The sequence below is a fragment of the Pomacea canaliculata genome, linkage group LG13 (genome assembly GCF_003073045.1).
Source record: "Pomacea canaliculata isolate SZHN2017 linkage group LG13, ASM307304v1, whole genome shotgun sequence".
NCBI lineage: Eukaryota > Metazoa > Mollusca > Gastropoda > Architaenioglossa > Ampullariidae > Pomacea > Pomacea canaliculata.
The window spans coordinates 12,859,098-12,886,365 of NC_037602.1; the positions used below are offsets into that span (position 1 = coordinate 12,859,098).

At 42.8% G+C, this 27,268-nt stretch overlaps 1 long non-coding RNA gene across 2 annotated transcripts in view; it reads right to left on the reverse strand.

The window, feature by feature from the left end:
- The window catches only part of LOC112553903, a 52,642-nt gene that overhangs the window by 5,580 nt on the left and 19,794 nt on the right, over positions 1–27,268 (reverse strand). The window contains exons 1-2 of one of the 2 annotated variants that reach the window (XR_003097157.1): positions 13,994–14,418; positions 11,566–12,146 (exon numbers count right to left, since the gene is read on the reverse strand). This is a non-coding gene — a long non-coding RNA (uncharacterized LOC112553903). Of the gene's footprint in view, positions 1–11,565; positions 12,147–13,993; positions 14,419–27,268 lie in introns of those variants that run through there. The other variant, XR_003097156.1, reaches the window with a different exon arrangement.

Sequence of the window (27,268 nt, forward strand, 5' to 3'; positions counted from 1 at the left end):
GTGTAGAAGTAAAACTATCTAAATATTATGAAGGGCGGCTTGTTTGTGAGGAAATAGCTATAAAGAGAAGAAGTACAGTATTAGGAAAAGTTGACAAATAATGTATAAAAGGGTATAATTTATGCATAATTATAGTTAATAAATTTACTTGAAAGTTCATGTCGGTAATGTTATCAAGAAGTTGCGTTGTTGGGGGAAATTGAAGTCTTTTCATGTGCGCTCAGAACCACTGTAGATACACTGTACTTTACTCTTCTGTTAAATGAAGCCATGACTTCTTGTCGTGCGCTGGAGATGTGGAAAAAGGTTGCAAAGCAGGACAGGAAAAAAAAACTGAACAAAAACGATAAAAAGAAGGATGGCGATCAGTAGAGGACAAAAACAATGTAGATAATATATAACAAACCTGATCATCAAAGTGACTACAATTTTAGCCCCCCTCTGACAGGATTCTGACATTAGACACAGAGACAAAAGTTGTAGGTTTAGATTTTGGAGTTAAAACCACTCTTTTATCCCGGTTGCAGTCCAGATTCACAAACAACTCATGCAAAGGACACGCACATGAATGCAGACAGCCAATCTGTCATTATTTCATGCTCTTTGTCCATGTCGGCAATATGATGTGTACAGATTTGTAGTACTTATGTTGGAAAAAGTGAAAGTTCTAGTGTAGATCATTAGACATGGATAGGTATAATCGGGATGTTGATGTTTTTTGAGCTTTTTTATATCCTGCGATGTTGATGTACGTGGTGTTGTAATGTTACTGACAGCAGACAAAAAAAAAAAAAAAAAAGAAAGATTAATAGAAATGTAACGAGAAAGCCGAAGACATTTTAAGCAGGCTTGAAAGGGAGGATAACATTTTTTTGACCAGTGAATACAACTAAAATGTTTACTGCGCCAAAGATCCGATGGAACATGACTTTTTTATAATAATGGCTAATGCATCAGCTTTTTGAGAAGCTTATAAAGGTTAGGAGGTGGTAGGGGGATGATTTGAATGACCCATATGCACGCACTGATGAGTGCAGATGAGAGTCAACCATCCTATCAGGCGGAAGTGGTCAGGTGGGCCAGCGTTTCCTGTATGGTGCACGTCATTTGCTCACCACTTGAAATGCTGCGTTTGTCGGTAGGTACGACAATTTTATAGTAAGATAAACTTTCGCATCTGTGTGTGTGTGTGTGTGATTTCTGTGGAATATACGCTACAAAGAGATTCGTTAACTCATCGTGTTACTGATTAGCATTTTGGTCTCCTTAGTAGAGCGCATGCCCAAAATATACATGCTACCCGTGATGATGGTAGGAGAGAGCAGGACAGGAGAGATCCTACTTCAGCCTTTGCCCGAAATGTAACCCTTCTCAACAGACCCTGGAGACCGAAAAATAGTTTGTCTTGTTTCTCACGCTTGGTTTGCTCTTTTATTATTTTTTCTTTCTTTCTTTTCCACAGGACACTGGCTCGCAACAGCTCGTGTTATGCTTCTTGCGCTTGGTTTGTTCGTCCGTAAGCGCTGAGTTCGTGCAAGACACAAGCTTGCTGTAGTGAGTGTAGTCTGTTCTACACTTCAGGTTTCCTGGATTCTTTCTAGCCCTTATACTAATAGCCTCGTCCCGTACGCTGGCTCATCATCAAGTATGTGAAGTCATCGTACAGAGTATGCCAGAGAAGCACGGAGTATGCAGTATGCAGAGGATCATTCTCAAGTGGATCGAGAGTGAGTTTCTTGTAAAACAGGTGGTTAGATGTGATTTATTTAGTTCGTCTTTTATTTCCTCATCTGGAACCGCTATATTTAACTGCGGTTATTATTTTTTTTCTTTTTTGTATAATGCTTGCACGTGTGTCTCTGTATACATGTAGTGTGTGTGAGAGAGAGAGAGATCAGTGCGTGCACGCGTTTAATGATATATGCGTTTGTGTGTGGGGGAAGGAGACAGATTCCCTGACAAACTGCACATATGTGGCTAGAGAGGACATGAGTACACTGGCCATGTACGCTGCGGCAGCTAATGGTGAGATCCGCTAATGATTTTTTGAAAGGCGATATTCCTTTGAGAAAAACGCGCGGCAATGGGTAGCATATGTGTTACAGAACGAGCCGCCAGCCGCAAGATTTAGATGAAAGCTGGAGTTGATGGTAAACCCGTGCCTCTTGTATGTAATATCCAGAGACTGCTGCACATAGCATAAGGCATACTTTGAACGTGTACAACTTACAGGAGTGTGTGTGTGTGTGCGCGGGGTGGTGGGGTGGGGGGAGCGCGTGTGTGTACAAGCTTTTGAGCACGTGCATGCATCTATGGGTGTCGAGTTTATGATTTTATGTGTGTGTGTGTGTGTGCACATGCGTATATGTGTGCTTGTGTACGACGCGTCATGCCATACCACCTATAACAGGATATAGATCGTAGATAAAAGAGTAAATATTCACCAAGCCCTTATTACTTTGTGCATACAAATAGGAGAAACAAAGACAAGTCTGATACCGAGTGAGTATATATATAGTCATCTACTTTGTATATATGTATATCTCGATATATATAAACCTTACATATGTGTTACAGAACCAGCCGCAAGATAAGATCAAAGCTGAAACTGATGACAAATCCATCATGCTTGTTTCCTTGTGTGTACATATTATATATATATAGTTCCACATGACTGAAAATATACCGTCTTCAGACGATTCCGAAAATATTTGTCAGCATTCTGCGCTCTTGATGGCCTGGGAGCTGTGTTTCCTCCACAGAAGCTAAGCAGCGCCACGTCGAGCGCCTGGTAATGAAAGGAAGATCAATAAGAAGCACATTTTTGAGCTCTAGACGGAAGATGGAAGATACCCAGCGCACGCTATTCATTCCAGGCTGATCTGCTGCTTACCCAAGAGTAAGACCTGCCCACCAATTTCAGGCTGTGCAGGGCCCGGAGGCCAATCTCATCGACGCACAGCAAAAGGCGTTAACAGGCAGAGGGAAGGTGTGTGTGTTCGTGTGTGCGCGCGGGGAAAGTCCTTGCTATTTAGTCCACATTTGATTTAATTTTTTTAGGCGCGCCCAACAATTCATTTCTTGTCGCTTGACACTAGCATTGGTGTCCTGCACAACATCAGCAATATTAATTGAGCAAACAGGAGAACTATAGATGAATCGATTCCCATTCTCTCTCATGGCTGCCACTTAAGAAGTAAGTTTATGTATATATGAGGTGTGTGTATGTGTGTGTGCGTGCGTGCGTGCGTGCGTGCGTGTGCATGACAGAGAGAGAGAGAGAGCTGTGAAGTTCGTAGTTGCACACCTAATATTTTCTACCATTTAATATCGAGTGCGAGTTGACGGGCATGGATGGTGTTGCTTGGATGGACTGCTGGCGTTCACACAATTTGCTCATGGACGATAGCAACTCTCTGCTACAATGCTGGAACATTAATATAAATCTCGCCGCCATGTTCAAAACAACTTTTGCCTTTGACTTCCCCCTCCCCATACGGCATTCTCTCTTCTTTCCTCTTTTCACATCTCGGTGAGAACGTGCGGCTAAAGCCAAACAGCAATAAAGAGTAATAGCGTCTTTACTCTCCCTTGCTGATATTTTGCCTATAAATGTTCCATTTTACAGAGGTCACAAACCACGTGACGTCACACCATCCCACCATTTATACCCATCCCCTCTACCACGTGCTGTTGGCTTATTACACAATTTCCCTCGGCTGCACCGAAATTTCTAGCCCGGAGTGGACACGAAGAAAGAAAGCAAGAAAGAAAAAGAACAAGGGACAAAAGAAATATCAAAAAAATTAGCATGCACACTACGCGAAAGCGCTGACATTTGGCGGCCTTGAACCAACCCTCGGTGAATGAAGCCTGAAGTCTCTTCACGCAGGCCAACGCTCAGCCCACATCGTCTGCGCATGTACAGGAACCAGTCGCCGACCCAGTCTGTTGCGCGAACGTTAGGAGACAATGAGAGCGGTGCGCCACTGCCAGTGTTGCTCAGGGTGTGGCTTGCACGGTCGAAACTAGTCACGAATCTATTGACGCCTTTTTTTTTTTTTAAAGCCCCACCATTTAGTTGCTGTATGTCTGATATGTCAACGGTCATTGTCACTGTCTACACTCAGCCTTCTGGTGTTCCAGCTTTGTTCTGACAGTTTTTACAGTGGTAATAATTAGGACAAAATCGATTAATTTTTCTCACAAATTTTGTGTTTAAGTTTTCACAATTTTCTGTAAATCTAGGACTGACTAATGTCGTTCTACTTTTTATTTTCTTCAGAGTGCTTTATTACCATCACGCATCTTCATGACACATGATGTACTATTTATCATGTTCAACTGTTTCTGTACTCGGCTACTACACTAAACTCGCTGTTACATGTATTGATAAATGGCATTCATTCATTTCTGAAGCATCTTAATGGTGGATGAAGCTAAAAATATTCTGATCATAAAACCCCGTCCCTAGTTCTGCTTAACTCAGAGACAGGTACCTATCCACAGCCTGAGTGCCGTGTCACAAGCGATTTGATAACGAATCTAGGTAGTCATCACCCTCCACTATGGTCCATCTTGTCCAAAGAAGAGCCTGTGAAACCTTTCCGTCTATGGAATCCTTGAGAAGTGTATGTGAAATTGGTTTATCTGAAGAATCATTGAGGAGTGCCTGTGAAACTGGTTTGTCTGAGTAATGACTGACACCGTATCCCGTGTAGCTTGCAAGATGTCGGCGAATGCAATAAGCAAACTTTTGGTGCTTTTTTCACAGAATCAGGAACACGAACTGCATAATAATATAGATATAATGACATAAAGAGACAATGGACTTATTCCACATTAAAATTGTCTTGAATAGTACATAGAGTAAAACATGTTTAATATTTGAATAAGATTAGCAGCTGCACAACTGTTCAATAGAATTGAGACCAAAGCTAGTACTCTAAATATATGAGAATGCTTAAAACTAAAACCATTTCTGTTATAAAATACAGCGACTAGCTTTAATTAGCTGAGCTATGCATGATCTACCTAAGTCAACGTGCTTACAGCTGGAGCGAAAATCAACGTTGGACGAAAGAAATTCACAGTTTGATATTATTTTAATCTTTACTGTTCAAATGAAAACTTTATTAATTTCTTGTTTGGTCCAGTTACAATACTAGGAGTCAATGAATTATTGTTAAAATGGAAAATGTGCCCAATGATAATTGATAAAATAAACAGTCCACTTCTATGCTCTGTGTGCAGATATTTGTGTATTTAAATACCGCATCTCATTGTTCCATCTCTGCGTTAGGGTGTGTGTGTTTAGAAGCGAAATAATGAGACCAATAAATAAATAACCAATAAATATTAAATCTCTGTTTTTTAATTCTATTTCTGCCTTTATCTTCCCTGCTCTCTCTGTGACGGTCCTTTTGCTTGTACGTCAGACAGACAGAGGGTTAGCGCGGGATACTGCCATTGTCAAGAGACGGGACTGTGACTCACAAGGTGCCGACGAGCGGGTTAAGACGAGGGATGAAGATGGCTAATTATTGTGAGATTCTGCCGCGCCGTGCAGCTGCCGGAGCCCGGGATTGCATCACACTGCGCCATGCGCGCAGCTCCGCGCCACTTCCTTGACCTGCTTGCTGCCATGGCAGTTCTGCACGGGCTGACCTCTGCCGCCATCCTCACAAGCGCCATAATGGTTGTACATCAAATGCCTATGTAAGGTCCATTGACTTTGGGGCTGTAGAGAGGCGACTTGCTCCTTTGGCATTTCGGCGTAGTCGTTATTACCTAATTACGGCTCATTTTAGACGAGCCTAGTCCGGAGTCGTGGCAGGGAAATCACTCCACAAAAAGTGTCAAACCAAAGATAACCAAAAAGGTTTCTAATCTACGGACAGACAGACTCCTGTCTGAACAGAGGATTGAACAGGGCAAGCATGATATGAAATTACAGCGAATCCGGTGGAAGTGAGTGGGCTAAATAAAGATTTAAAGTAAAGGGAATCCAGGACATGTCTGCTCGCAGTCTCTCCTACCCACCCGCCTCTTGAAGTTCAGAAAGAATGATGTCTGTTTTGGCTGAATAAAAATCGACTGTCAGCACAGACGTAGACATCTTGCCCTTAGAACGCCACCTACGTGTTGGACTGAGTCTGTGATCACAGACCCGTAGAAATTACACTCCTATTGCCTTAACGGCCGACTGTGGGAGTGTACAAGTCAATTTTTCATTGCCTATGCATTTTTAGTAGGTGTCGAATGTTGTCTCCCGTCACACGGTGACGTATGGCTCTGTGTGCGTGTGTGTTTTGGTTATGAAAACGAGGAGTGCGATGGGGTGGGTGGGTAGGGGTAGTTAGGGGAATAGAAGGGTCAAGAGGAGCCGAGGGAGCCGAACCGCGCTGCAAGTGGGGTGGGGGGTAGGGAGGTGGGGAAGTGCGCAGCATGAGTCACGGATGCCGCGGTGGCAGTGGCAAGCCGTTGGTGCACTAATCGCTGGAGCAACAGCGCTGAGTTGTTGGCTGGTCAATGCTGACCGCGGCAGTCCGCCCTAGCGCCGCTTGATGATAATCATCCCCTTCCTACGCTCCAGCCATCGATTGCTAAGTGCACGCTGTACCCATGCAGATGAGCTTTTTCCTCTCCCGATCACATTTTTTTTCTTCTAAAAAAAAAACCAAAAAACAGCCAAACTGAATAACTTTTGGCCAAACTGGGAAAGTGTCACGAGACAATGTCAGGAGTTGTCATGATGTCATGAGACAATGTCCGGATCTGGCATCAAGTCGTACAAATGAAGCATGTTTAGTTTTGTCAGTTTATGTGTGTATGTGAGAGAGAGAGCCTGCGTGTGTGTGTGTGAGAGAGAGAGAGTGCGCACAACGTGGCAAATGCGCGTTGCCTAGTGCATGATAAAGTTGCATGCGCGCGTGCTAAGAGCATTCTCCAGCACGCCTGCAACATTTCTTATTTACGAAGTAGTCAGTTGCTCCCGAGCTGCAGGATGCACTAACGCATGGATGGCACGTGGTTTTATAAGGAGTGTATGTAGTGTAAGCGTTTTTCACAAGTGACTAGAATATCGCGCCATATGCTTTAACATGAGGGCTGCCCCATGCTTTCTCACGACACACGTGTCATCCAACAGTCAAGATTAATGTGTTCGGTGCGTATGCACTCACGCTTGAGAGCGAAAGAGAGAGAGGGAGCGGGAGGGAGAGTGTATGTGTGTGCGCATGCGTGCGTGCGTGCGCGTGTGAAATCTCCCGTGCAACAGACCCCTTCACTCCAGACGATACGCCCAGAACGCTATCCCCTTTTATGCTCCTTATTGTTGTGCTTGTTCTCTTTTTTGCTTAATTCTCTCTCTCATCTTTGCGATATGACGCTCCTTCTGTCTGCGTTAGACAAGCGACGGGTACTGGGGTACACATATTCCTTTCTTCGAGACAACAGTCCCATTTACACCATCACCAATGACACTAACAATCTTGACTTAAATAGTAAATATGCATCTAGGAAATCAGTTTTCTTTTGTATGTTTTCTTTGCCTCCCAAATAAAAAGCACTCAGTAGCTAAGTGAAGTTTTCGCCGCTTCTAAGGGGTATATACGAAGATTATCCACCCCTACTCTCCCCACCTTAATGTTAATGAAGCCATGTTCTAAAAACGGACCGCGGCAGTTACGAAGCAACGTTAGTGACGTCAAGCCGAACACAACCTTGGCGTTGGCCACCTTGCAGTGGTGCAGGAAAGACATACTTGTTCACGAGTATAATTCTAATGCTGTTCCTCTGGACAAAGCAGGAAACAGACACACGGCGGCCAGCCATTAGCCGAAGGAGGGAGAGCGAGCATCAGAAGATGGAAGACGAGGAAGGCGATATTTATTACTACCTTACATTACAAAATCGTCGGAAGTAATGATAAACATAACATACACATGTTATTCTGCGACTTAGCAAGTATTTTATTTTTTTCTCGAATGTTTGACGGTGCAACCTGAGGTTGTTCCGCGGGAAAGGTATGGAGGATTCATGATGGTGAAAGCTGAGTTCGAGCCATAGGTCTTTTCCCCATACAGAGCTATAATCCTATTCAAGCACATTATTTAAAGTAGTGTCATCCTGCTAACCCAGTCCAGCTGAAAGACTTCCACTTTTACAATTATTGTTAGCGATAGGGTGGTACTCTTTTGTGCTAAAACCTGTTACAGAAGTGAATAGTGTAGTCGTCACGTCGTTGAATTATATCGCTATCTCAGGGAAAGGGCTGTCAATCTTGAAAAATAAAAGTCTACTATAGTGTTTAACAGATTATCAGTCGGTCAGAACTACTGACCAGCGATGTTAGCATCAATGTCAGTATCCAATGGCTCTTTTCAAAAATAAAATAAAATTAAAAAAAAAAAAAAAAAACACGCGAGATTTGAAGCTTGTCTTGTCCCTTGTCTTGAAGTTCATTAACGGTGATTATTAAAAATATAAAATAATAAAGTTCCTTAATTTGAAAAATATGTAATTATCAACTGATCAGTTACCCTCAAATGGGTTCGAATTATTGCACTGAAAGTCTTGAAAGTCAAACGCAACAATTCTGGCGCATCTACCTCAGAAACAGAAAGGGTGAGTGGTTTTGTGTTCTGTACTGAATGTATATTTTTTCAAAATTAATCTTCGTTCCTGACTCACTGAATCATTTTGCAAACTTGAAAATGAGTGCCCTTTTGCAGTTAAGTTTAATCCACTACCATCTAAATGACAATATGTATGTTGAATCCATTTGATGTGGAAGACGTGCTTAATGTGCCTACACAGTGTTTACAATACGCGGTGGTTCAAATACTGGACAGTGTTCCTTATCATTCATACACAAAAGATAGACTAAAACAGCAGAAATCGTGTGAATTTTTAACAGCTCTGTTAGACAGGTATCAATAATACGTTTTCGTTATATTCAACGAGAATGGTAAAACTGCTAACAGATTACTAAAAGTGTAGCCAGAGGAGGTTCCCCCTAATGTCATCATGAAAAAGATGCCACCAGAAATGCTAATTAGAAGCCTTGCTGTGTATACTGCTACTCGGAAGGACTCTGGATGAAGGCATCTACCTCTGTGCTGTGGTTGAATCATTGAAGTGACAGTAAACTGTGCGGCTGATTGTCCAAGGCCACAGTTCTAATACTCACGAAATAGAAGCTGCCAGAACAACTATGTGGAACTACTCTGCCATCACACTGTACCCACTCATTGTGTGGTACACAGTTTCTTTTTGAGTGCACGTTTCTATTTCTATCAAAGGGTTCTGGGTGCTGGTCTGGACTGAAGGTACGGAATGAAAGAGCCGAGGGCTACGGACCACGATATACAAAAGTTTTGCGGTCTTTAAAAAATTATTTCATTGACATCAGTTTAGACTGCAAAGAGCCTGTTTGCTCCGTTTTAATATTTCGCCTTACACACACACACATATATAGTGTGTGTCACATCCTATACTATTCCGTACCACCAACATACATATCTAAAAAGAAATATCTTATTTGTTCACAACTTAATTTGAGACATTTAATTTACCTGGTTTTTTTTTTATAAGTCAGTTATGTTTACTAATGTGTGTGTGTACAATGCGTAAAGCCACGAATACAAAATATATTTTTCCCCAAAGTGTTTTTGTTATAAATATTCGAGATTAATTTTAAGTGTTTCATATTTAAAAGACTTCGCCTTTATTTTAACAACGAAATATTAAAAATTTAATATTATGATTATTCTCTAACGAACTTGTAAATGTTTGTGTTTGTCTGGATATTTTATTTATTTCACTATAAAATATTATGTTATATGTAAATTTAATTTATTGTAAAGTGCTTTACAGATCATGTTAACGAGACGGTGAGTAGCTTTCTTAGTTGGAGGAGTGATTTGGTTGATAATCACCGTAGAAGATATATATATATAAATCATTTTATATCCCAACCAAGTTCGCTCGAGCATGGACAGAAAGGTACACAAGAATTACCAGAAAAAGACACTCACGACTAGACTGTGTATGCATATTTACATACAAACAACACACATATATGTACACACATTGATACATTCATATATACATACACCAATAACATCCACGTGTTCACGTAATCAACCACTCGCTCTGTTCATACTATGCAGTATTGTGAATAGTCTCAATCGGAAGCAGTTTCATTTTGAAAATGAAAAAATTTATTTGTATTTAAAGAATATAAGTCTCTACATAATTACAAACATTTCGATTGTCATATAATATTTGTTCAACAAGCGATTCGTGGTAAAAATTGTGGCAACTATAATATCAATGTGACAGATTTTCCAAGTCATATTCTCCTCTCTTCTCTGGCCTCCAGGTACACATCACTCGCTCTCTCTCTCTTTAAAACACACACTCTCTCTCTCTCTCTCACTTGTACATAAGCATGAAAGCGGCATACAGCAGCTTCTATCCCCTTATTTTATTTATTTCATAATCTCACATTATCATACTGTCGTCTTTTTAACACCAGAATAAAAGCCGTGCCCTTACCCCGCCGCTTAAAGATCCCCTAGCATGTGCATCATAGACAGTCAACGTTCCTCTCCTTTCCCAACCATCTATTTCTTTCCAAGTATTTCGACAGAATGTACTAGTTTATTTTCGCCGTCTGTTTCTTTCTCGTGTTTCAATAGTACCCAGTAGTTTATTTTTCCCTTCTCTCGACAAGTACATTGTCAACTCGCTCCTACAGCAGCCACGGCCCGCAGAATTGAGAAGTCATACGCGACATATTTGTAAAAATCAATTTAAAACAGGATATACTTTCGTTTCCACAGTACGGTATCCACAGAGCCCATCTGTGGTGTCCAATCAATCTCTTTTTAAAATAGAAAGTGCATCAACAAATTTTCCTTTTACAGTGTTGTTGATGTTTTCACCTTGCCATGAACCTACTACCCGTTTAACCTTTTAAATAAATTTTTAAAAAAACAGCGTTACTTCTTTTCTACACCCTGACATGTCTACACTACTGTCGTAAAAAATCACTTCGTGACCATTCTTTGATTCGCGAAGAGAGATTTTCACATTTATCCTTTAGTGGTAGTAAAAAAAAAAAAAAAATTCCAGGCTTTTACCTCCCCGATAGGCGTTTTTTAAGAGTTCTTCACTACATTCAAACAATTCAGTGTCAACATCCCGAGGCAAGTGAATGTCTGACATATGAATACGGCCCCTCCCCACTAGATCTCAGTCTTCTATATATATATATATTTTTTTTTTAACAAGAAAGAGGTTTTGACAGTCCAGTCTTTGAAACATCGTGCAGTTCAAAGTTCAAAAATAAGAGGTTAGTAAAGTTAGGAGTTAACTAGCTTTTTATTCTCGGGGGAGGGGGGGGGATATAGCATTCCTAAGATAAACCATAAGTTAAAATGATTTAGGTATAACTACAAATTATTTTACTATCTTACTGACATACTTATAAATTGTATACTTATTCTAGTAAACTTAGAAGTCATAAAAATAATACTGTGGTATGGCGACACTCACCTGTTAGCCACCATTTTGATGACGTCATAACTCAACGTTTGGTCTCCTCACATCTTTCTCCGCTGCCTAGGAACTTTGTTTTCTTGTATTTTGCAGCAGCATTCCCCCGGGGTGATATTTGGCGTCCATTTTTGCCTTTGGTAACCTAGCTTTATGATATTTCTGCCCCAATCATACAGCTAGATAACCAAAGACAAAACCGGAGCCGCCGGCGATGATGACAAGAAGATGTTGGACATGCCGGCAGACGAGATGTTGGACATTCCTTAAAGATACTCGTTTCTCATCCTCTGTTCCTCCAACACTTTTAAGCTAACTGCTTGTAAGAGCATCTCCTGGTGGCAGCAACAGGAAAGACATTTCTCAAAGTGTCTTTGCATTTGAATGAAAAGACGATGGAGTGTTGCTGACTGTAGTTCCCGAAATGGTTCTTGAAGTTGTCCGTTTTCAAATGTCTTGCTTCACGTGACATGATCAAAGAATATAACATAGAAGCTGATAGCAAGCATGGAATTGATGAGATCTGTTTTGAGACCATATGCCAAACGTCTGGTTTTAATCTCATGGCAGGTCGAGAACGCCTGAAAAAAAGGAGAGAAAACATGGTGGTACAAGCATGCTAGGGGTTTAAGATCTCTAACCCTTACTGCTGCGAAAACAGAAACTTCAACATGAGAAGAAATCCAATCTATTTCTTTTTTACCGACCCGAAAGACTATGAAGCACATGCTCAGACCCACAGAAGAATTAACATCACAACGATGATGCAAAAATGTAGGAGACACATGCATACAAACCCTCCTCTGCACCAAAAACCTAAACGAGGAAAATCGTATAGCGCATGCTTTTCACATGAAAAAATAAACAAACCGAGATTCACCACAACCACAGAAAATGGAAGGCCAGCCCCACGACAAGGTCGGGACGAACACCACCAAACAAATTTGTAAATAATCGAGATGTGTTGTCTCAGATCGCTCATAACACGGAGCACTTACAACCAGTACTGCACTCCGTCATCGTTGAAATTGCTTCCCCCGTCGATAAAGAGGACGCCAATAGGCTGTTATGAAGAGTTTTTTCCCCCCATGAATGATTATCCTCAAAAGATGGTTTGGTTTGTGTACACATCGACGAAGTTATCCAGACAAGGAATCTAGTGAGACCAGCCTTGTTGCTGCCTACACCAGCAGTAGCAGCAGCAGCAGCAGCCCCCAGCAAGCGGTTTCAGTGAAAGACAGGATCGGCCAAAAAGTGGGAAAGTGGCAAGTTCCATTCGCTGCTCCATTAGCCTGCAATCACCTTGACGCGTCTCAACTCCTACTTGCTTTGCTTCGCCGGCCTCCGTCAACTGCCTGTTTGTTCCCTAGGCCTCTCCTTCACACTCTTTCTCTCTCTCTCGCACCGAGCTGCCACTTGTAGTCCGCTGCGTGCGCCGTGCTGCAGCTTGCCGCATCCAGCTCCGCTCGGGCGCAGAATGGCGTGTCCCAGCGGCCGACAGCGCTGCGGCAGCGTCTACGGGACAGGAAGGCAAAGGGTACCTGCAAGCAGACGAGACCATGGAGGAGTGGATGTCAGCCAGAGCAACGTCTCCAGGTCGGGGGAACTGTCTATAGCTTTGCCTGCCTGCCATTGATTTAAGAAAACCTGTCCGACCTAGCGACAGGATCGAGATCGACATCACGACTGCGGCTACCACCACCACCACCACCACCGCCAGCAACTACTACCGGGATGACGCAAGGGTAAGGCTGACAATGACACGGCAGTTCACTACAGAGGCGGGCCGGTGTGTGTGTGTTTGTGGACAAGGCAGGTCCTCTTCTGGGTTAAGAATCTGTTTTCATCAATGTTTCAGACAACGCTCTTCAAGCTTTTATTGCCTCGTCCCTCCCAATCATTTCCCTTTCCCATCACAAACACGCTGCCAGCATGACGAAAAGTTAGCCAGCAGGACGAAAAGATGGAAGTCTGAAAAAGTGGTGTTATTGTCTCGTGTGTCATCACGCGCAGCCCAGCAATGCACGCTCGCGCTTCACGCGCCAGCTCTCTCTCTCACACGCACGCACAAACATGTTCTCTCGCCATCATGGCGCACGCTACCCCTCCACGTCTGCTCAGCAGTGACACTGTGCAAGGATATCCAAGTTTGAAGAGAAGAAGAAAATCTGGTGATCGAGTTGATATCAAGACAAAGAACAAACGAACCCACCACCGACAGCCGGACAGACAGAAGCAATGCAAAGTTTCCGCCATAGGTAAGACGTCCAATCTACTCTTTGGAAGGGGGAAGGGTGGCGGTTCATAGATAAAACGTGCAGAGCGGAGAAGAGCTCAGGAATAATTTTGATGCAAGCAGTTATCGAGAAAGAACAAGTGTGAAGAGGAAAGGTGAGAAGAAAGAATACAAGCAGACATAATCTATCACCTTTTGCAGCTCTTCTCTGACGTAGTTTAACTACGTAGGCAGCACGAACAGGCGTCGGGCGTAATTTCTCCATCTCACTCAACTGGGTAATCCTGGCAGATCTCGTCGGTTTCTCGTTTTGAAGTCGTTTCTGTATTAACCATATGCACAGAACACACCGTTTCTCTCTTTTCTTTTTCCCCCACCCACCTTTATCTCTTTCTCGCTCACTTTCTCTCCCAGAAATCCGATCCACACAACTGTCGCGACGAGAAGTGTATGCACTGCCGTTAGAGCGAAACCTGATCGGCGTTGTGGTGTCGGCGCTACAAGCAGTTTTCATCATCACTTTTGCCGAGCCCCTCGTCTCGCCGTCTGTTGAACCATCTCCCCGCCTTCTGGATGTCCTTCTAACTGCCAAATATGTCGGCCGCCCGATAGTGGAGCATAGAGAAGTGACCTAGATACTCAACACTCCACGCACCACTGAGCACGCGAGGCCCCGCGCGGGCGAGCGAACGGAGGAGCCTGGTTGCCGCGAGCTTTGGGCCCAATACAACTGCACGGCCGCCCGCCGCTGGCTGTTGAGGAGTGAGTGTGATCTTGGAAGGGTGGGTGCGTGGGTAGAGGGAAAACGAAAGGGCTAGGGGGAGCGAGAAAAGAAAAGATGGGCGAGGAAAATTGAGAGAAGGGTGGGAAATGACTGAGTGATGGGGTCGAAAGGTGATTGGGGGTGGGACTGTCGGCGGGGAGGGAAGCGGGAACTTTACGGCGGGGGAGGGGGGACTCAGTCCACGGTGAACATCCTCTTCCTTCGTGCCATCCCGTCTCCCCACTCCAGCCCCGCCATATAAAGATCCATATTTCCTGCGATCGCATATACAAACTCCACTGCTTTGGTATTCCAGGCCTTGTGGTTGCAGTACTTGTGCTTCCCAGAAGCGGTGGGCGAGTAATAGTTGACAAGAAGCTGGTGCTCAACTGACACAGACTGATCTGTCTCCATACCCGTTCCACGGCTAAGCCGCCCATGCACTTTTCCTCCTTTCCGAAACATAATCCGATCGCCTTTAAGTCGCCGAACACGAAAACTGTACAGTAGCCGTGCGGTTCTGGCTAATTGAAACTCGTCTCGCAAGCCACGTACGCATGGATGACACAAAGGTTTGGGCCAGACAGAAGCTGTGCCAGGCAACCGCAAGGCGGGCCCTGATTGGCTGGCAGGGGGGCGGCCCGCGGGCATGTCAATCAAACAGAGGTCTCGGGCAGCACATCGGTGTTCGCGCCCTCCCATAATTCGAAGCCATTATTATTGTCGCTTGAAATTCAGGAAGCCTTAAAAGCTGCATTTAACTTTTTGTTTCCTCGTTCGTTCACGCTTAACCGACAGGTTTGCTTTTAAGGAAGCTGGGTCTGTTGGGCCAACACAACTGTAACGTAACTGCAGGAGGGGAAGCACACATATGCAGACGCGCACGTCTAAGGTTGGAGAGGTGGAGAGAAGCCGAATAGAAAACTTGAATCTGGCCAAAATAAAAACAACAAAAAGGCTACTTCAACAGCCGACCGACGACCGCCACAACGAAACGAAAGAAATTATGAAATAATAAATTGCTTCGAATCAATAAATAGAACTAACGAATTATAAACTACTGCGTGTGAATTCCCTTGTCTAACACACTTAGGTGAGAAAGTCTGGAGCTGAACTCGACTGTCAGCGTGGCATGTCGATGAAAGAGACCACTTCTCGCTAGATGAATTCCGAACCCACGACAGTAGACGATTGTCAAAGGCTACTGTGTGTCGCTAGGAAACAATTCAGTGGAGCACAGTGAGAAGCGATCGCCACTAGCAGCGACACTTGCGGCGGCCTTGCAACAAGTTTTGATGCTCAGTCTTATTAAAGCAATTTATCACGTGATGCTAACAACAACAACAACAACAAAAAAAAGCACTCTCAACTTAAAGAGACCACCTGATGTATGCTGTCCGTTCATAGGTCATCTCGAACGCACGCGCGACAAGAACTGACAGCGCGTTGACAGGAGGCAATGACAACAATACGATGCACGGCGTGTGATAGATGTGTGATGCGGGTATCGGAAAGGTCAAGATGTGTGTGTGTGGGGGGGGGGGGGGGGACGGAGAGACAAAATAGATCAAAGATACATCATAAATGTGTGAGGCGTGCATGACTCATGGCTGATGCAAACTCCACGCCCTTCTCCCTAATAAGGAAGCGCTCGCATGCACACACACACACACTCACAGACTGAAATGCAAACTCTAATAAACAGGTAGGAAAGCAACCTCAATATGCTGCCATAATCAATATTGTTATAGAAATCTTTACTATACCTCTGTAATAAATAATGGTATCCACATATTCAGCACACCTCTATACCAATAATGTTTCACAAATGTTATGCATAAAATAATAGTAATTGATAATACTCTTAAAATATTCAGCGAACATCTATAAAAATGTCAATCACGAAAATGGTCAAAGCCTTTCCACAGCAAATAATTTACAATTTTCAAATAATAAACTCTTACACATCAAGGTAGCTAGTCCGATTCAATTCCAAAGGGAAAGAAGTAAAACTGGGAATTTAACTAAGTAAATGAATGGCAAGTTCTTAAATCACTATTGATATTTTGTAGGAAGTCTTCTCCTACTGAATTAGTGACTCGGGAACTAACTTAAAAGTAACCTTTCTGCCAGAATGCCTATTTCACACCGCACGGATAACGCGAGTTTGAACAGAAGACATTTTATTTGTACACTGTAGTAAGTAAAAGACCTCGTTCTAGATTGATTCATAGACTTACCGTTGTTTTATTGATACCAAAAGTAGTTTCACATCCAATTTAATATTACACTAATATCAAAGTACACAGTAACGTACATAATAGGCATACTTGATCTCTTACCGAGTGTTTATAATGTATGAAGGACTGTATCTGTGTATATCACTATTTACATCTGACACCTGTATCCTGTGTGCCTTCATTTCCAGAACTTACAGTTGTGAAGAGTACTTGTTAAAGTCACGGTTCTAGCAGAAGAGCAGCCATAATCATTAACAATGAAATAAAACATTAGTAAGCTGACGAAACTATTATATGATACGAGAAAATGAAGATGGTTAATCAAATATTTTATTGCTTGGAGTTCGGTTTCACCAACAGGTCGTTGATGTTATAACACAGTTATCATATTTGTTATCATTGGTTATAGGAACCAACTGCTCTTCAATATTAAATAATAGGCTTCATTTTTTTTCTCGACAAATTAAGGGTAAATACTTCTAAGGTTGAACAACACTAGTGCTGCACTATGAAGACCTGTTCTGCCAGACAATTTCTTTCTAAGGTGCAAACCAGCTGCTTAATCTGTGGCTAAACAAGAGAGATAATGAAAGAAGCTCGGCTTCGCATATCAAAATCTGTGTTCTCGGCTGTCTGCTAATTCCCAGGCACTGCCAGCATGTTTCAAGCATGTTTCACCTACTTTCTTTCTTCCGTAAAGCGGCAACGAGTAACTTTGCTGACCTATTTGCAGTGCTTCTCATTAAAGTCGTGTTTTATAATTAAAGAACTACACTAAAAAGACAACGAATTTTCTGAATGTGAGTACAAATATTATAAGAATACAAATTCTGAAAAAGCATTTCGTTAATATATTACATTTCGTGGAGTGTTAATAATGATAATGGATTTATTTTTAACTGAAAGAGCGTATCCTTTCCAAACTTTCTCTCTCTCTCGCCATACCCCCTTCTTCTCTCCCTCCTTCTCTTTTGTGAATTATTCGTTGCTTTTGAAATAAAATTTATTCCCTTACGTTTTTGAAATTTTAATAAACAGAAAGTCACTAGTTTTTCAGTAATAATCTATGTCCCGCATAGAAGCATTTGCATCTCTTATTTAGCCGATAGCAATATTAATGTTGTAATTTAGTAGGAACTTGGTGATGTCAACAACTCAACATCTACATTATCAAAGTAATAAAGATATAGTCCATAAAAATCCTGTACGTAGCAAACATTTATAAGAATTAAATTTACTAAAAGAAAATTAGAACTATTTAGGTCATGTTTGTTTCTCGCGATGGTTACCTCTAATAAAAGATAAATAATTAATAAAATCAAACTTTTTTATAATTGAATATAAAATTCGCTTTTTGCAAAAATGAAGCCAGACAGACAGAGACCAACTGCGGGAGACAGTGGCATCTCTTCTGGACAAATCGTCAGAAATAAACGTGATGTGCTAAAGCATGATAATCCTACGCATCAGGGGAAAAATGTACGACACGTCGTCATAATGAAATTGATTTATAACACCATCCTCACTACCGCTCGGCATCAAATGAACTATGCTTGAGAGCGACGATAAACAACAGAACAACTATTATTATACAGCTGCGCATGGCGATGTTCAATGCCTTCTTTTTTCATAGAAGCATTCCGACAAGTATTCACCTCAGATTAATAAATAAATCGTTTTGATGTTCGGTGTAATAAGCCCTGTGAGGAAGAACTGACACCAGATGACACAGAGGGCGATGGCACGCATGGCGATGCCTGTGGAAGTCGCCCTGACAATCGCTCACAAGACTGAGGGGAGGTGACAAGATCGTGCCGCTAATTCATCCTGGCCGACAGGCTGAATGAGGTTGAATGTAGGCCAGTACACGCCGTCAGCTCATTGCCAGCAGAAATTCATGCTTCATATTAACACCTGCTCCATACCGTCCTCGTCAGGCAACCTTCCGTTGCAGGCTTCAAAGACCCTACCTGTGCGTGCACCTGAGCGCGGCCATGGACGTTCAGGTCTCACAGGTGTCATTAGTGGCCTTGGCGAAGCATGTGTTCATAGATTTCATGCACTTCAGCTACCATCCTTTCGCCCCAGTTCACAATTGCCCCATCCTACATAACTCTAAATAAATTAATACATTTAATTAATTAATCAATCAGAAATATGTGTATGGGCTTGTATGGAAATAAGCGAGACATAATTTATGCAGGCAATATGACTAACACCGTGGCTTATTTTTGACAGAGCAAATATGATGCCTCGATAATGATACAAAATGGCATGATGCTAACAGTAATAAGTTGGGGGTGAGTATTGCTCGCCAGCTGGCGTAACGCAACAATACGCCGACAATAAGCGAACACAGTGTGTCTAGCGACAGCCACGCAGACTAAACTTTGTAATGTGCGTGCGTGCGTGTGGTGATAAGGGATGAACCTCGAACAAGAGAAAGACCAGCCATTGCTTAACAGAAAGAGAAGAGTGGTGTGATATCCCACGCCAGGCAGACAATATATCGCTCATTTAAATTTTTCTCAAAATGCACTTCCCGCTTGCACTCTAGACCCCTTTTTCCGTTTTGGAGACTGGTTTTGGTCAAACGCTGGTTTAATTTGTAGACCAGATGTTTCATTATTAAGCAGTCTTATCTGTAGATTAAGCCCGTGTCATGCCCACACGTCTTCACCGTTATTTGCCGTCTTGGTGCAGTGCTATTACAGACATCAACGGCCTCCGATGAAAGCCGTGAAGGAATATACATTTTATCATTGCTACATTGGCGGTAAAGGGACACGGCAAGGAGGGGGAGAGGGTTAGGGGTTCAGCCTGCCTTTCAGAAGGTGGCTGTGCTCTCAAACCACTTCACCAGCCTGCAGTCTGCCAGGTACCATTGGAAACCAGTCGCACGGAAAATATCCTCCCAGTCATCGCTTTCGCCACCGGCTGTTGGATTGAGCAGGTGGGGAGGAGGTAGGGGGGTTGAAAGTAAAGAGAAGGAACGGAAAATAAAATAAAATGAAAGAATAAGATTGCCGTAGTAAAGTGTCTCCCTTGTGCGACGTTGTGTGCAATGTATGTCGTTATAAACCTTGGTGCTCTGCTAGGCCCTCGTGAGTGGGAGGAAGGACTGGCGGAGGTGAACGAGGACGCCTTGGGGAGCGTGAAGCGTTGTGTGTCACCATGGCAACAACGAATGCAGCCCATTGTGCAAATGCAACACTGTCAGCTGATTCACGTCGTCACTCTTATAAGTACACGCAAATTCATTTTGGATGTGCAAAACGCTGCCGATTATTGACAATAAAAATGGTACATTGGCTGCTAGTCATGCGCTTCGCAGGGTTGCTGCCTGAAAGATGACGAAAGAACGAAATGTGCTATCACAGCAACAAGAACTAAATAGGTATCACACTGGTCAAACCGTCAGATTTTTCTAAAATAGCCCCAGTACTTTATAGTGTGTTGGAGAAACCCAAACCACTAGTTCTTCTCTCTAGTTTTCTTCTATATCCTTGATTGCTGTAGCTCGTTTTTTTTTCTTTTTTAAAAAAAAAGGCTGGAGGCCGTTATTATATGAAAAAAGAAATTTGCGAGGCCTCCAGAAATGGCGCTTCCCTGTTTTGAGGATACATTTCAAACACCGACCGATAAAAAGACAAAACAACAACAACAGCAACAACAATAACAACAACGACAACAAACAAACAAAAACAAAATGACCGCAAATACACAGGCAAACCGTATGCATCCATTTTATTTCCCACTGTACTTTTCCTGACTGCAGAGAACTTACAATATTTCCGCTCTAGTATAAAGCTGGAATGGCGACGAACAGATATACGCAAACGCGCATCGGAAAAGAAGATTGTAAAAGAACAACCAAAACGTCCGATTTCAGTAACTTTTAAGTGTTTAACTTCACCAAGCTGGTCCACTGTGCTTCCAGAAACTTCACCGTAACATAGATACTGTGCGCTATTTGTCGATCATGCCATTCATGCATGGCGGCTCAGACAGTCTTTGCTCGCGGCTAGTGGAGTTCTTCTGTACCACCATACCCGATCCTATGACCTGCAGGAAGTGTACCACTGATTAAACGTTTAGATAATTTTATGGGAAAATGATGACAGTATCGCCAAACATCAGATTTGAAACTGGCTCCGTGTTCTGCGACATCAGTCAGCGCTATCTCGCTCGTCTGGACCGATATCTGCACATCGCTTTCCCCTCACATCGCCCGCAGCTCGTACACCTGCTCCATGAACACCGGGGACGCACCCTGATCAACGTGTGCTTAGCAGGCACTTCACCCGTACTCGTGAGCACCAGGAACACCGCTTCTTCTATGCCTGACTGCCAGTCTGCCTCTCTCTCTCTCTCACACACACACATACACAAACACTCAGGTACGCGTGCGTGTGATGGGTCTTCTTTCAATTTATTTCTTGCACCAGCATTGACTGACTGATTGATTGATTAGACAACGAAACTAGCATGTGAGATTTCCACGGACGATAAAAGATAAAGCAAAACATGCATATGATACTGGGAGATTATCGTAAGGAATATGCGTATATATTCATACGTGTGTGTGCATTGATGTGTATACAATGTGTTTGATTATATGCAAACATAAATACGTGTGCGCGTCTGTGCCTACGCGTGTGTGCGCGCCTAAAGTTTTTGATGTCTATCCAAAGTTTCTAGTTACTACAAAGAAGGAAAAAAGCAGACATGCAAAGTAATAGTGACGGCTAAGGAGGTATGGCTGTATCTCGCGTGCTCGGTTTTACTGAGCCTTTCCTCCCTTCTTCATTAGGCCGAAATTACCCGTGCGAAAAGGGTGCATCAAATATTCAGTATGCGGGTAGGTACAACCCCGATAAATAAGGGCCGATCCCTACGTGTGTCTTTGAACCGTGACAGGCAGTAATGAGGGCTCGGTGCTGTGGCCGTCCAGGTCGCGTGACCAGTCATCTGTTCAAATCTGATCGTTATTGATTCCCTTGATTATTTGTACCGACATTTTTGGGACTCCAGCGTGCAATGTGCGCGCGTGAATGGGGGAGGGGGAAGTGGACGGACACACACATACACACACAAACGAACACACGCATGCGTACGTGTATTTATAAACACAAGGATAAACCAAAAACTAAGACTCAGAGATGAAAACACAGATACAGAGACAGCTGGAGGACACAACGTGATGAAGCAGGTGGAGGCTGGAGGGGGAGGAGAAAAAGATGGAGGATTATTTTCGATTTGGTGTAATCTTTGCGCTGCTGACCGTCACAAGTAACATCAAGGACCTAAGTACTTACAAAATTCAACGGACTAGATTCTAACGCTTACACTGTTGGAAGAATTTATTTTTTAAGATTCTCTAACTTCATTTCTTTACAAGACAATGACATTCACTCACTCTCTCTTCACTCTCTCACAATACATCCCACCCCCACCTTTGCACCCTCACACAGAACCCTACCCCCTTCACGTGCGGGTACAGGTGTACGCAGACCCATCTCTCGAACATCTATCTACAGCAAGGAAACCAAACGATAAATGTTGGAAATGAAGACTTAGCTAGGTTAAGCAAGGCTTGAGTAGTTTCGCCACATATAAGCAAGCATTTTGTTTCCAAGTCACGGTATGCCCATAACAGGCCGTTCCAACGACATGATGAATCATGCACGGACTGCGGCAGTGCTAAACGACCTCCCACGTTCCCTCCCCCGCACCCCCACCTCCTGATATCCACGTTATCGAAGAAGATCTTGTTCCTGTCTCCAACTTGTCTTGACAGCAATGCAGTCGAGAGCTTCCCCTGCAAGTCGCAACAAACGTTAGAGCTACCCATTCATTCCCCTCCTTCTATCATAGGTACACGACAGCCATCGTGGCCCTCCTCTACTTTAGTGTGAATGCATCCCCCTTCCTGCTTACATTTCAATATCAGATAATTTAGGAGGCAAAGAAAGCGTGAAATCAACACACTCCAACAATACAAAATGGTCGTTCTCTTAGTGTTCTTAAGACAACCTTCGATCTTTGAATCAACTGGATGAACTGTCTATCTTTTAGATACAAGAAGACCCGTACCTGCATAGTCGTCCAACAAGTTTGGTCAATGTGTGCAAAAGAAATACGTGGCTACTTTACACTCGTTTCTTACTGTAGAGATTCAAATCTCTTTTCATGCGAACGTGTAGGCGTACCCGGGACTACATGGCTTTGCTCACACAGATGAATGTAGAATACTACTATAGCAATAAGCTAGTATATTAATATATAGGACAGGCTGGTTAGTGCGCTCGACTGTCGAGAAGAAGGTCGTTGATTGGAGGGCAGGTGGTTGGAAACTCCCCCTGATCATCAAGCAGTTGCTTTGCACAAATCGGTGGCTTGATTTATCAGGGGAGATAAAGGTTGCCCTAGACACGGTGAACCACTTATATTTATGCTCCTTATGCCAGAAAGCTATAGCACTCTTTAAACCTTCTACGTAGAGACCAGTGTAACAATACTTTGGCCTGTAAGATATGGCCCTTTTTAAACCTTTTATGTTTAGTAATATCACTCTAACAAACAATATGTACATGAGCTTGGCACTCACATTGTGACATCACTGTAACATACGAATATCAGTCTAATAAATAATAAATTGGGACAGGTAAGTAAGCCTGGCGCTCACGTTGTGAAATCACTGTAATATACTATCAGTGTATACCTATATCATGGCGGCAGTCGTTTTGACTTTTCTCTGAAGGCTGATTTTTTTTTAAGCGTGTCAATACTGTAACTTGTCAATATAGAACAGTTTCCATGTTGATGACAGACTTTTGCATCAGGCATCTTTGCAACGCGTATATTAGGAGTCAAAAGAATGAGAGAAAAGAAATATTTGGTAAAACTCTTTGCGATGGCTGACTGAATTTGACCTTTGAATGTGAGGTCTGACGTCAGTACAGCTAAGTGAAATCCTAATTTAATCCTAATAAAAATGTAAAATGCTGATATTACTCATTGCCATATGAAATATTTTTCGCGTTTTGTGTGTATAGAGATCCAGCGTCCTATGAATACAAAGATAAAAGAAAACCCAGGAGGATAGTAAGCAAGTGAAAAAAACAACCAAAAATGTACGTTTTGCTCTGGAAGGTGAACCGTGCCAGTCGACAAGTAATCCTTCCAGTGTTTCCTTCTATCCATCACAAACTGTTTTGATGCCAGCTGCTTTCAGCAATATGTACTCTCTTCACCACAGCAGCATCAGGTGAAGCGAAACTTTAGCAGAATAAATGAGAACATAACATGTCCGCGTACTTCAAAGGCCTATATTAATTAATGTCAGTGTGCTCACTTTTCCACAACCTACAAATAATAACTCAGTACTTGGCATAAGCGCGTCAGTTCCAGCATCGTTTACATACACCTGCTGTCGGATTTATCAGTCCTGTAGGGAAGGGTTTTGAAATGAAGGTGCGTGCGTGCGTTGTGTGAGTGCGCGTGCACGCCGTTCGCTGTGCATTAGCCTGGCAAGGAGACGTTCCTGCAAGACGATGAGTTGTGCAGACGTCGCATGCTTGTTCATAAAATCCTGTTACTAACTCCCTCGTCCGCGCGAGGCGTAAATTGGAAGCGTTGGGGCACTCGGCCGGGCCGTCTTCAGAAACACTGCATTGACGTGAAGCGCCGTCAACACGAGCCGCTCTTTTGAGCGAAATGTAGCGCGACTGTAAAATGGTCCGTCAGGATGCTTGTGCGGCTTTTCAGAGGCAAGATCTGAATGGCGAAAGCTCGACTTATGGCAGCTTCACAGTTGGCAGGCAGGCGGGGGGAAGCTTGTGGACAGGCTTTGCCCTGACATGCCCCGCCGTTTTTCAATGCGCTGGTTTTTGGCGTCCCATATAGCGCGAGGCTAAAAGAAACGACTTTTGAAGCTATTGTGGTAACAAGGGAAATTAACGTGTCTCGCTTACTCTTTTGCTTCAACAGGAGAAAAGGATAAAATAAAGTCTGTGCACCGTGTGCCAGCTAAAGCCACCGGGGTCAGTCACCATCCTGCGAAAGCGCTACAAGCACTGCTGTCCTCAGTAGCGTAGTCGTGGGCTGACAAAAGCCAGACAGCAATTAAACCGTAAAGAACATTTTCACAACTTTGGACCAAAGATTTCTTACGTGGCTGAGTGTGCTTAAAATGTTGTTAAAGCTGCTTGCGTGACAGACTCAATCTGACTGCAGACGCTAGAAGACGTGTAGCAAATCTTGTTACCAAGTCGACATGCTGCACTTTCCTGTCCTCAAACCAAGGAAAGAAAGTATTCTCTTTGATTTGTCAGATCGGGCGGAAGGACAGCTGGACCAATCCATTATGAAAACTGTGAAGATGGTAATCAAATGAGAGAATTATGTTCAGCAAAAATACAGCGGCGTTAAGAAAAGCAAGCTATAAGTGGTTCAGCGTGTCTAAAGCAAGGCATGTAAAAAGCCAGTCCGACTCATTTCGCAACCACTTCCTCCCCTGAAAATTTTGGTCCCATTAGTAGTGAGAAATAAGTTTTTCCAGCACAGTTGCAGAACTTTCTTACCACTTGTATGTGTGTTGGTAAGGGGAAAGAATTCTGCTCATCTAGCTGCAACAGCATTAACTGTCGTTTTAACGAGCCGTCTGTAACAAAAAGTTTCTTCTATTTGTATCAACCATTCCTTTCAAATAGTCTGACACACTAACTGACCTAAAACTTGAGAAATGTTGTTCACAAAAAGAAAAAAAAGAGGTCTGAAAGAAAACAACCGGCACGTGCGTGCGTCAAGAGATATAGTAATGTAAGCCTTTCAAAGCAGTTTGGCTGCTTATATGCTTTTATCACTGGTGCTCCTGATACAATTGGGCTTATACCAATGGCGATTGATTGCAGAGGTGAGTCGTGCTTGATCATCGTCTTCTAAGCCGAAAATTAATAGCTTGATAAATTGTTTGAAACTCGTATTGATGGAAACAGCTTCAATATATTTTCGATATTCTATTTGCATTTATACGCAGAGATAATGATATTTAGGGGAAGGGACTACCCTTCATGAACTCCGCCAGTCCATAAATGATTGAGAATCCGAAATGCGAAAGGAGCAAATATAACGCTCAAAAGTAAACATTCACAAAGGTAATTTTGAGTCACAGAAGCCGCGTTATTAACCTATGATGCGACCTGAACAGCTTGATAAGTTCCAATATAACCTGAGAAGCTGTGAGTCGACGGTGGAGTGCCGCGCCAGCGAATGTTTCAACGTGCGGCGCTCGTGCCATTTGTGCCTGAACTGAGATGAACTTCACGCTACAGTTTGTTTTTTGAATGAACATTTCTTCCTTTTTCTTTTCCTTATTCTACTGCACCTTACTCAATTCCCCACCCCCTCAAGCCCTCCTCACCCCAAGAGACTCCTCCTCTAACTCCAGCTCAAACTGAACTATAAGGAACAGAGAGGAAAATAAAGAGCAGCTTTCAAAAGAACGCTATAAACGCAAAGCACGAGAGAAAAAAATCCTAAGATCATCACATTCATACTGTCCAATTGTTGTGGGGCTGGTCTATGGATGTAGTGATTTCATTCTGCTCTAGGTCTTGGGAGCTTGAAATGTGTTTCAGCTACCCGTCTTTGTGCTGGTGTCGGGTATAAGTGGCTTTGTCAGCCAGTAGCGGGTACCAACTTTTGGCGACTTCTTGATACAGCAAGATTCTGTGAGCTTGCCAGCGAATTCATTTTGTTTCTCAAAATCAGTTCTCTTTATTTTTCTGTTTTCCACCGCGTGCAGAACAAAATTTACAACGTTGCGTCCCCATCATTAACATCATAGTCGCTTCAGCACCGTCAGAGTTCTTTAGCATTTGTATTTCTTTTCATTATCTCTTTATGTGTTCAACACAAACACACGCGCACGCACACACACTTTAAAGATCTTAGTAATCTAAGTGAAAACACACAGAGTGAAAACTTACAGAACACTGCAAATCACAGACTTAATTGTTAGAAACCCCTCCTTTTTATTAAACATCGTAGAGAAAATTTCCACTTATTACTGACTCTGTAAAGGGACAGCCTAGGCTCCTTCATCCTGACGACAAAAAACCTTAACTATTCTCATTAGTGTCAGACAAAATAGCTACTAAAAATTGCTATAAGGTGTAGTAAATTTCAGTTTGCTTGAAGCGGCATGGCGTAGTGGGTTTTCCAGCTTTAAAAAAAAGGCCATAGAGTGTAACCGATTTCCTCCACAGAGTGAATATATATATCCACACACACCTGACTGAGATGGTAAGAAACTGATGGTTACAACGTAAATTGCAAAAATAGGTCCATTATTTGACGAGTATCCATGATTACACAGACTTCCACACTGTTAGTTTGACAAACCTGACGGATTTAATTAACAAGATCATCGCGGACAAAAATCTTCCAACAACATAGATA